This window comes from Lipotes vexillifer, unplaced genomic scaffold, assembly GCF_000442215.2.
Source record: "Lipotes vexillifer unplaced genomic scaffold, Lipotes_vexillifer_v1.1 scaffold240, whole genome shotgun sequence".
NCBI classification, from domain to species: Eukaryota; Metazoa; Chordata; class Mammalia; order Artiodactyla; family Lipotidae; genus Lipotes; species Lipotes vexillifer.
The window spans coordinates 8,634,354-8,643,381 of NW_006797481.1; the positions used below are offsets into that span (position 1 = coordinate 8,634,354).

At 35.0% G+C, this 9,028-nt stretch overlaps 1 protein-coding gene and 1 non-coding gene across 2 annotated transcripts in view; both read right to left on the reverse strand.

The window, feature by feature from the left end:
* Positions 1-9,028, reverse strand: part of VTI1A (vesicle transport through interaction with t-SNAREs 1A) — a 350,516-nt gene that overhangs the window by 306,728 nt on the left and 34,760 nt on the right. The window lies entirely within an intron of this gene.
* On the reverse strand, positions 6,237-6,309 carry TRNAG-UCC (transfer RNA glycine (anticodon UCC)). The gene has a single exon. It is a non-coding gene; the product is annotated as a tRNA-Gly (tRNA).

The following is a 9,028-nucleotide window of genomic DNA, read 5'->3' on the forward strand; positions in this document are numbered from 1 at the left end:
TACAATGGAAAGAATCCATTTTCAAGCAAAATTAAAGGTCTTGCAGGATAAAAGAACAACATCATTAACATTTTATAAATCATACAATACTAGCACTTCAGAATTAGAACGCTCTTCAGGAAAAACTTAGCCTCCTGAGGAAAAGGCAAATTATGGTCTAATAAAATAGAAGGAGCAAATCTCTGGTCAGTATAAACCTGGTTGTGCTGAGTTTCAGCTAAGAACCCAAGTTTACTCTGAATCCTTGGACAGAAAGCATTTATATACAGTGCATAATCCAGCGGGGGAAAGACATACGAAAGAACAGGAACTATTCTGCATCATAATTTCCAAATTATTGAAGTGTCATTACATTATTTCACATCACTTAATATAAACAAATGAGAGATTGAAAATGATGGTAAGACTTGTTTTAAGAATCATAAATTTTAGGAGAGGGTAATCAATTACCTTTCCCTTTTTTCCATATGTAAAACTGGCACTAGTTTGTATGAGATTCCAAATTGGAGATAAACTTTAAGCTACTTACATATTGGTCTAGATCTATTTTCTAGAGCTGGCAAATATAATTCTGCTACACTCCTGTAGATCAATAATTAAATGGTGTCACTCATTAGACTGAGTAATCAAATGTGGCTTGTGGGTGTACAACTGAGGAAAGTCTCATGTCAAAGAAATTATCTCTTTTGGGGATTTTGACCTAATTTAAATAATCCTTTACTCTGAAATTGAGCAGAAATTATTTAAAAATCAACTTAATTTGTGTTAAAAATAATAGTAAACATATTTTTTGAGCTTATTATGTATCAGGCATTATTCTAAGAGCTGTGTGTGTGGACATATATATTAATTTACTCTTCACAATAACCCTGAGGCATACACTATTATTATTCCCATATCACAGATATGAAAACTGAGGCAGAGAGATTAAATACGTAACTTGTCCAAGTTCAAACAACTAATAAATGTCAGAGTAAGAACTTAAAACCTGGCAAAGCTTCTAAAATAAATCACTTTATATAATCAATCCAATCGCATTACTCAAATGTTTCCTTTCTTTTACTACCCGCCTCCTTCCATTGCTGAAGAAAGAATAACCAACAGGCTTATTTTTTTTTTAAGGCAATTAGTTTTAAACTTTGGTCCAACTGACAGCTGTATGGCTAGAAATAAAAGAGATGTAAATAACTACTGAAAAAAACTAGTAAGTGGTCATGATCACACTTAAGTGCTCCACCCAATATTCAGAATAAACTTAAGTTCTTAAGTGCTCCACCCAATATTCAGAATAAACTTAAGTTCTTAGCTGAAACAGTTCTGTCAGCAACACAGCCAGGATGACACTGACCAAAAACTGTACTGTCCATTTTATCAGAACACAATCTGCATCATCACGACCATTTAAATGACTTAAAATTGGTAGTTAATAAATATCTGCTTAAGTGAAATGAACTTAACACTGAATTTGTTTAATACAGCAATAATTTTATTTTAATGATCTTCATATATAAATTATTCAACGACTATGGTTGTGAGTAACCAAGCCACGCTTTAAAGGGATTTGCTGAGAATACCCTGGTGGTCCAGTGGTTAAAAGACTGCACTTCCACTGCCAGGGACCCAGGTTCGATCCCTGGTCAGGGAACTAAAATCCCGCAAGCCATGTGGTGCAGCAAAAACCAAAAACCAAACCAAAACAAAACAAAAAACCGAAAAACATAAAGGGGTTTGCTGAATCTTAGTTCCTGCCACTTAACCTACAGGTTCTAGTCAAGGTCAACAGTGTCATGCAGACAATCTAGTGGACACTTCTTTATGTCTTCATTTTATGTAACTTCTTATCAACTTAACTTCAATCAACTTGGTTGAAATATCTTCTTTCTTTCAAAAGTCTCCTCTGTAGAAATGATCTGGCTTTGCTTCTACCTCACCAGTAGCTTTTGTTTTTTCTAATTCAATTCTAACCATTCTCTGCTTGAACTCGAAATGCCATAATTCCTGTGAGCTTGGTCAAGAACACTCTTCTGACACTCTCTTCTCTACCTAAGTATTTTCATCTATTTTTAAAGGTTTAAAAATATCTATATGCGAATATCAAAATAGATCTAACTCAGTTTCTCCTCTGAACTCAAATTTGATATATCCAACTGACTATTTAAGTTTCCCACTGGGATGTTTCAGACTAACTCAAATTTAAAACATCTGAGAGTAAATTATTGATTCTACAACCACTATTCTCCCACTAAACAAACAAAGAAATAAAAAACTGACATGTCCCACGCTAGTCTTCCCCAACTCAATAACTAGTGTCATCCATTGAAAAACCTAGTTATTTAAGCTAGAAACTTGGGAGTTTATCCTTGACGCCGTCTTCAGTAATATACACGGGTTAAAGAAATTAAGGTATCTCTGAAAGAGACAGAGAAAGCAAATGAAGGAAAGTTTCAACAGTTACTACTGAATTTAAGTAGAGGCATATAGGCAATTATTGTACTCTTCTTTCAACTTTTCTGTATGCTTGAAAAGTTTCAAAATCAAGAGTTGAAGAGGAAATTTTTTAAGTTAGAGAAAAAAAAGTCTTTGCTGAATTATTCCCTTCAGTGAAATGGACTATTAGCAGGTGGCCACTATTATTTGGCTAACGTTTTTAAGGCAAAAGCATGATGGCAGAACACTCGGGCCTCTTCACTGCACGTAGAAAGAAACATTTCCATCATCTTGTGCATTTCATATATCTTGAAAAATTCCTGAGACCTTAAGACCATTTAACTCAGTATTAGGGGGAAAAAAAGCTCTGATTAATAGTGTCCCAAGCCTATTTTCAAATTTTAGTTTAGCCTACTAAAATTAATCTGGAATATAATATAGAAAATGGCCATGGGCTTAAATTTTTAAAAGAAGCTGGTGTTAGGAGATTTAGAGCTTTAAATATTTACCTTAAAAAGGAAGAAGGGTCTAAAATCAATAATCTAAGCTGCCACTTAAGGAAGCTGGAAAGAAAAAAGCAAATGATACCTAAAGTAGAAGAAAGGAAATAATTAAGGTCAGAGCAGAAATCAATGAAATAGAAAACAGGTAAAATAATAGAGAAAATCAAAGAAGCCAAAGGGTGTTTTTTAAAAGAGATCCAAAAAATTGACAAACTTTTAGCTAGACTGATTAAGAAAAAAGAAGACAAAATTACAAAACTCCAAAATGAAAGAGGAGACACTGTCACAGGCCTGACAGAAATTGAAAGGATTATAAGGAAATATTATGAAGAACTTATACCAACAAATTAGAGAACTTAGATGAAGTGGACAAATAGTTATAAAGACATAAATTAAAAAAACTGAATCAAAAAGAAATGGAACTGGGCTTCCCTGGTGGTGCAGTGGTTGGGAGTCCGCCTGCCAATGCAGGGGACACGGGTTCGTGCCCTGGTCCAGGAGGATCCTATATGCCGTGGAGCGGCTGGGCCCGTGAGCCATGGCAGCTGAGCCTGTGCGTCTGGAGCCTGTGCTCCGCAACGGGAGAGGCCACAACAGTGAGAGACCCACGTACCGCAAAAAAAAAAAAAAAAAAGAAATGGAACTAGAATAGACCTATGACATGTAAAGAAACTAAATTAGTAAAAAAATCTCTCTACAAGGAAAAGCCCAGTCCTACACTGCATGATGATGAATTCTATCAAATATTTAAAGGAGAAATAAACAACCTACACAAAGAGATTTAGAAAACAGAGGAAGAAATAGTTCCCAACTTACACTGGTAGAGACCAGTACTACCATGATGCCAAATCCAGACAGAGATATGATAAGAAAACAGTAGACCAACATCCCTCATAAACATAAATGTAAAAATCCTTAACACAATATTAGTAAACCAAATCCAGCAACATATACAAAAGATTATATAATATCACAAAGTGGGATTTATGCTAGGAATACAAGGCTGGTTTAACATCTAAAAATCAATTAATGTAATACATCATATTAATACAACAAAGGACAAAAACCACATGATCATCTCAATAGACACAGAAATAGCATTTGACAAAATCCATCACTCATTTATAATACAGACTGAAAACAAACTAGGATTAAAAGGGAAATTCCTCCACCTGATAAAGGACACTTATAAAACATCTCAGCTAACATCAATCTAATGGTAAAAATATTAATATGTTCCCTCAAAAACTGGACCAAGACAAGGAAATCCATTCTTACTACTTCTAGTCAACACAGTAGTGAAGGTTTTAGCCAGCATAAAAAGGCAAATAAATAAATAAATAAATAAAATTAAAGGTACACATATTGCAAAGAAGCAAAACTGTCTTTATTCACAGTTGACATGATCTTTTATGTAGAAAATTCAGAAGAATCTACAAAGAAAACTGCTTGAATTATTAAGCGAGTTTAGCAAGGTTGCAGGATACAAGATCAATATACAAAAATCAAGTATATTTCCATGTACTAACAATGAACAAACAAAAATTAAAATTAAGAAAAAACTTCATTCACAACATTATCATAAATAATAAAATATTTAGAAATAAGTTTCAAAAGAAGTACAAGAATCATATACTAAAAACCTAAAACACTTCTGAAAAATTAAAGAACAAACAAATAAATGGATTGGAAGACTTAACATTGTTAAGATGGCAATTTCCCCCACATAGATCTACATTGATTCTATTCAATGAATCCCTATCAAAATCTCAGCAGACTTTTTCACAGAAATTGACAAGCTGATTCTTAAAGTTAAGTGGAAATGCCAAGAACCTAGAATTTTTTTTTTTTTTTTAAAGAACAAAGTTGGAGAACTTACACTATGTGATTTCAAAACTTACTGTAAAGCTACAGTAATCAGAACACTGTGGTACTGGCATAAACACAGACATATAGATAACTGAAACAGAACTGATGGTCTAAAAATAAACCCTTACACTATGCTCATCTGATTTTCTACAAAAGAGCCAAGGGAATTCAATGGGGGAAAAAATAAGTTTTTCAACAAATAGTGCTGGAACAATTGGATATCCATATACAAAAAGAAATAAATAACTGAGATACTTTACCTCATGCCATACAAAAAAAATTAGTTTGAAATAATCATAGACCTAAATATAACAATTAGAATTCTAAAACTTCTAGAAGAAAATCTTTGTATCCTTGGGTTGGGCAGAAATTTGTGAGATACAGTACAGAAAGCACAATCCATTAAAAAATTAATAGATTAAACACTATCAAAATTTAAAACTTTTGTACTTCAAATGACATCATTAAGGAAATGAAAAGACAAGCCACACACTGGGAGAAAATATTTGCAAACCACATATCTGATAAAGGACTTGCATCCAGAATACACGAAAACTCAATCATAAGAAGACAAACAACCTAAGAAAAAATGGGCAAAAGATTTAAACAGACATTTCCCAAAGATATATACACATCTAGTAGGCATATAAAGAGATGCGTGAAATCAATAGTCATTAGGGAAATGCAAATTAAAAGCACAATGAGATGTCATTACATACCCACTAGATGGCTACCATCAAAAGACTGACAATGCCAAGTGCTGACAAGAATATGGAGAAATTGGAATCCTCATATATATTGCTGGTGGGAATATAAAATGGTACAATCTCTTCAGAAACAATGTGGTAGTTTCTTGAAAAGCATATATTTACCAAATGACCCAGCAATTCCACTCCTAGGTAATTTCCCAAGAGACATGAAAACATGTTTCCACACAGACATGTGTGTGAATTTTCACAGCAGAGTCACAGTAAAAAACTAGAATCAGTCCAAATATCCATTAACTGGTAAATGGATAAATAAAATGTGGTACATATTTATTCACTGGAATTTTACTCAGCAATAAAAACAAATTATTGATACATACTACAATAGAGAGGAACCTCAAAAATCTTATGGTAAGTGAAAGAAGCTCGATACATTAAATGATTCCATTTATACGAAATTTCTAGAAAAGGCACTACTATATAGAGAGAAAGCAGATCAGCAGTGGCATGGGACTGGGTATGGGAATGAGACTGACTACAAATGGGCATGAGAGAACTTCTAGGAAGTGTTATAAAACTGGATTGTGGTAGTGGTTGCACAACTGTATAAATATCCTAAAAATCCCCGAATTGTGTACTTATAGTGAAATTTTATAGTATATAAATTATACCTCAATAAAGCTATTATTATTATCTTTTTGGCTGTGTAGCTCAGCTTGTGGGATCTTAGTTCCCCGACCAGGGATCGAACCTGGGCCCTCTGCAATGGAAGTGTGGAGTCCTAACCACTGGACCACCAGGGAACTGCCAATAAAGCTATTCTTTTAAAAGGAAGCAGGACTATAAGGAAATAAACTTTTTTTTTTTTTTTTTTTAGGAAATAAACTTTTATCTAAGAAAAAATCTAAAACTATATTACAAAAAGGAGTATCGGGCTTCCGTGGTGGCGCAGTGCTTGAGAGTCCGCCTGCCGATGCAGGGGACGCGGGTTCGTGCCCCGTTTCGGGAGGATCCCGCGTGCCGCGGAGCGGCTGGGCCCGTGAGCCGTGGCCGCTGAGCCTGCGCGTCCGGGGCCTGTGCTCCGCAGATGGGAGAGGCCACAGCAGTGAGAGGCCCGCATAACGCAAGAAAAAAAAAAAAAAAAAAAAAAAAAAAAAAAAAAAGGAGTATCAATTGATTGGAAGTTGCCTAATACACTGCACAGAATTTCTGAGATTATAAAAGACTTAAGAGTTTTTATATGTCAAAGGCTCCTCCTATACCTTACATGATTTTTTGTTGCTGTTATTGTTCTGAAAACGCTTCAGTGTCCACACTCTCTTATGTATCACATCCCTATTTTTAATGGAAGAAACAAAATCTATCAGTCCCTTAATTTATGGTATACTGAGTGTTGACATTTTGGATCTGATCTAAAGATCCTATATACTCCTTATTTCCTAGAAAGTGGGGTGTAGACAAGTGGGTTGGATGTTATAGAGGCTTCCTTGATGGTGGGGAGTCTATGGAATACAACACAGCTGCACTTAGGGGCATTATGGCTAGTGCAGCAGTTCTCAACCTGGACTGAACATTGCAATCACCTGGGAAGCTTTAAAAATCCCTGTGCCCTGGCTCCACCTAGAACAAGGGTATCCAGGAAGCAGTATTTCCTAGAGCTCCCTGGGTGGTACAGCCAAAGTTGAGAACCACTGGTTTAGAGGAGGCCTGAGAACCTTTATTTTCATGCCCAACTGTCTCCTGGGAATGTGGTTTGGAATAGTTGGATTGTAGCATCTAGAGCTGCTGTCCAAATCGGTAGCCACCAGCCGTATGTGATTATTGAGCACTTGAAATATGGACAGTCAGAACTGAAATACGCTGTGTAAAATATGCACTGGCATTTGAAGACTTAGAAAAAAAGAATGTAAAATATCCCAATAATTTTAAAAACTTATTACATACTGAAATGATAATATTTTGCTTGGATCTATTGGGTTAAATAGAATATATCACTAAAATTAATTTCGACTTTCTTTCTGCTTTTTTTTTCAATGTGGTTACTAGGAAATTTAAAATTACACGTGTGGCTGCCATAATATTTTTATTGGACAGTGATATTCAGTTTTAAAAAGAATCATAAAATCTTGGAGCTGAAAATGACCTCTGGAATTATCTAATTCAATCTATGCATTTTACAGCTAAGGAAACTGAGGCCCAGAGAAAGTGACTGGCCCTACATGACACAGCTAGAAAGTGACATTGCTGAGATTAGTCAGGTCCCGACTCCTGATGTCTATGTCTATTTCCATCACACTTCCTCAAGGATTGTAAAAACAAAAGCGCTCTATCATCTCCTCCCAAAAACAGATGTTTAATTTAATCCACCAATACTGAAAATATGTACTTTTTATAGAGTGCCTTTTTCCCTCTAGGATGTTCTATGTAATTCTCATGGCTACAACTTCTCCTGACTTCGGTGCCATACACCCAATGTACTACTCTTGGTGTCATAAAATAAAACAAGAAAAATATAAAAAGATCAAATCTCACATTCCACTTTATATAGGAAAGGTTATATGTCAAAGGGTACTCACAGAAATACCACAAAAATAAACCTAAGGGAAAGAAATTGGTAGGGGAGGACAGGCAGGGGGGTTGAAACACAATGAAAGTAATACTTTGTGCTCCTATTTTAAGTGCCTTTCTCAATGCTATATGCATAGCAGCTAGAGGCAAGCTGGAAAGGCGCCAGGTCCTGGCTGCCAGCAAAAATTTTGTCACCTCCTTTGAACATCTGAAGTATGTTTACCCAATAGATTTCATTAAATTACACTTCCATTAGGAAGCATACAATGTTGATACTCATCTCAAAGATCAAAGGGATCGCTAAGAGGCATGTCATCCTGCTCCCCAGCTGATTGCTATTTCTGGGCCAATCAAGGAAAGGAGCCAGAACAATACTTGGTTAAAAAAAAAAAAAAAAAAAATTGTAGCATCTCCCCAAGGACTACAGACTAAGAATCTGCAGCCCCATTATCAAAATGAGCATATCATTAATGACAATACTCATACAGTGAGTTATTTTAACACAACTCCTACACAACAAACAAGCTGGGTTTGGGTCATTAGCTGAATTTGTAAAGCAGTATTTCTGAGAGCTGAAAAACTCTTCAGTAAAAATACAAAGTTTAGAAGATGGAGAAAGTCCCATTTACAAATGCAGGAGAAAAATCTAGTTTCTATTAATTTCATTGTGATTTTAAATAAACCAACAGGTGAGCCAGGATAGAGATGGCTAATTTAATTACTGACAGGCTGTAGGATTTTTTTTTTCCAACTTGCTAATTTTTTTGATGAATGATTTTTAAAGAAATATCATAAATACATTTTCTTTTTTGAAGGCAAAACTATTCCATTTGGAATCCAATGCTTACAGTGAAAACATTTAACTTCCAGGAACAAGAGATACTAATTTCAAAGGAGCTAAGATTTGGTCATTATTTTTAGGAAATAAAAGCCAGCCATTACAACTAGGGAAAG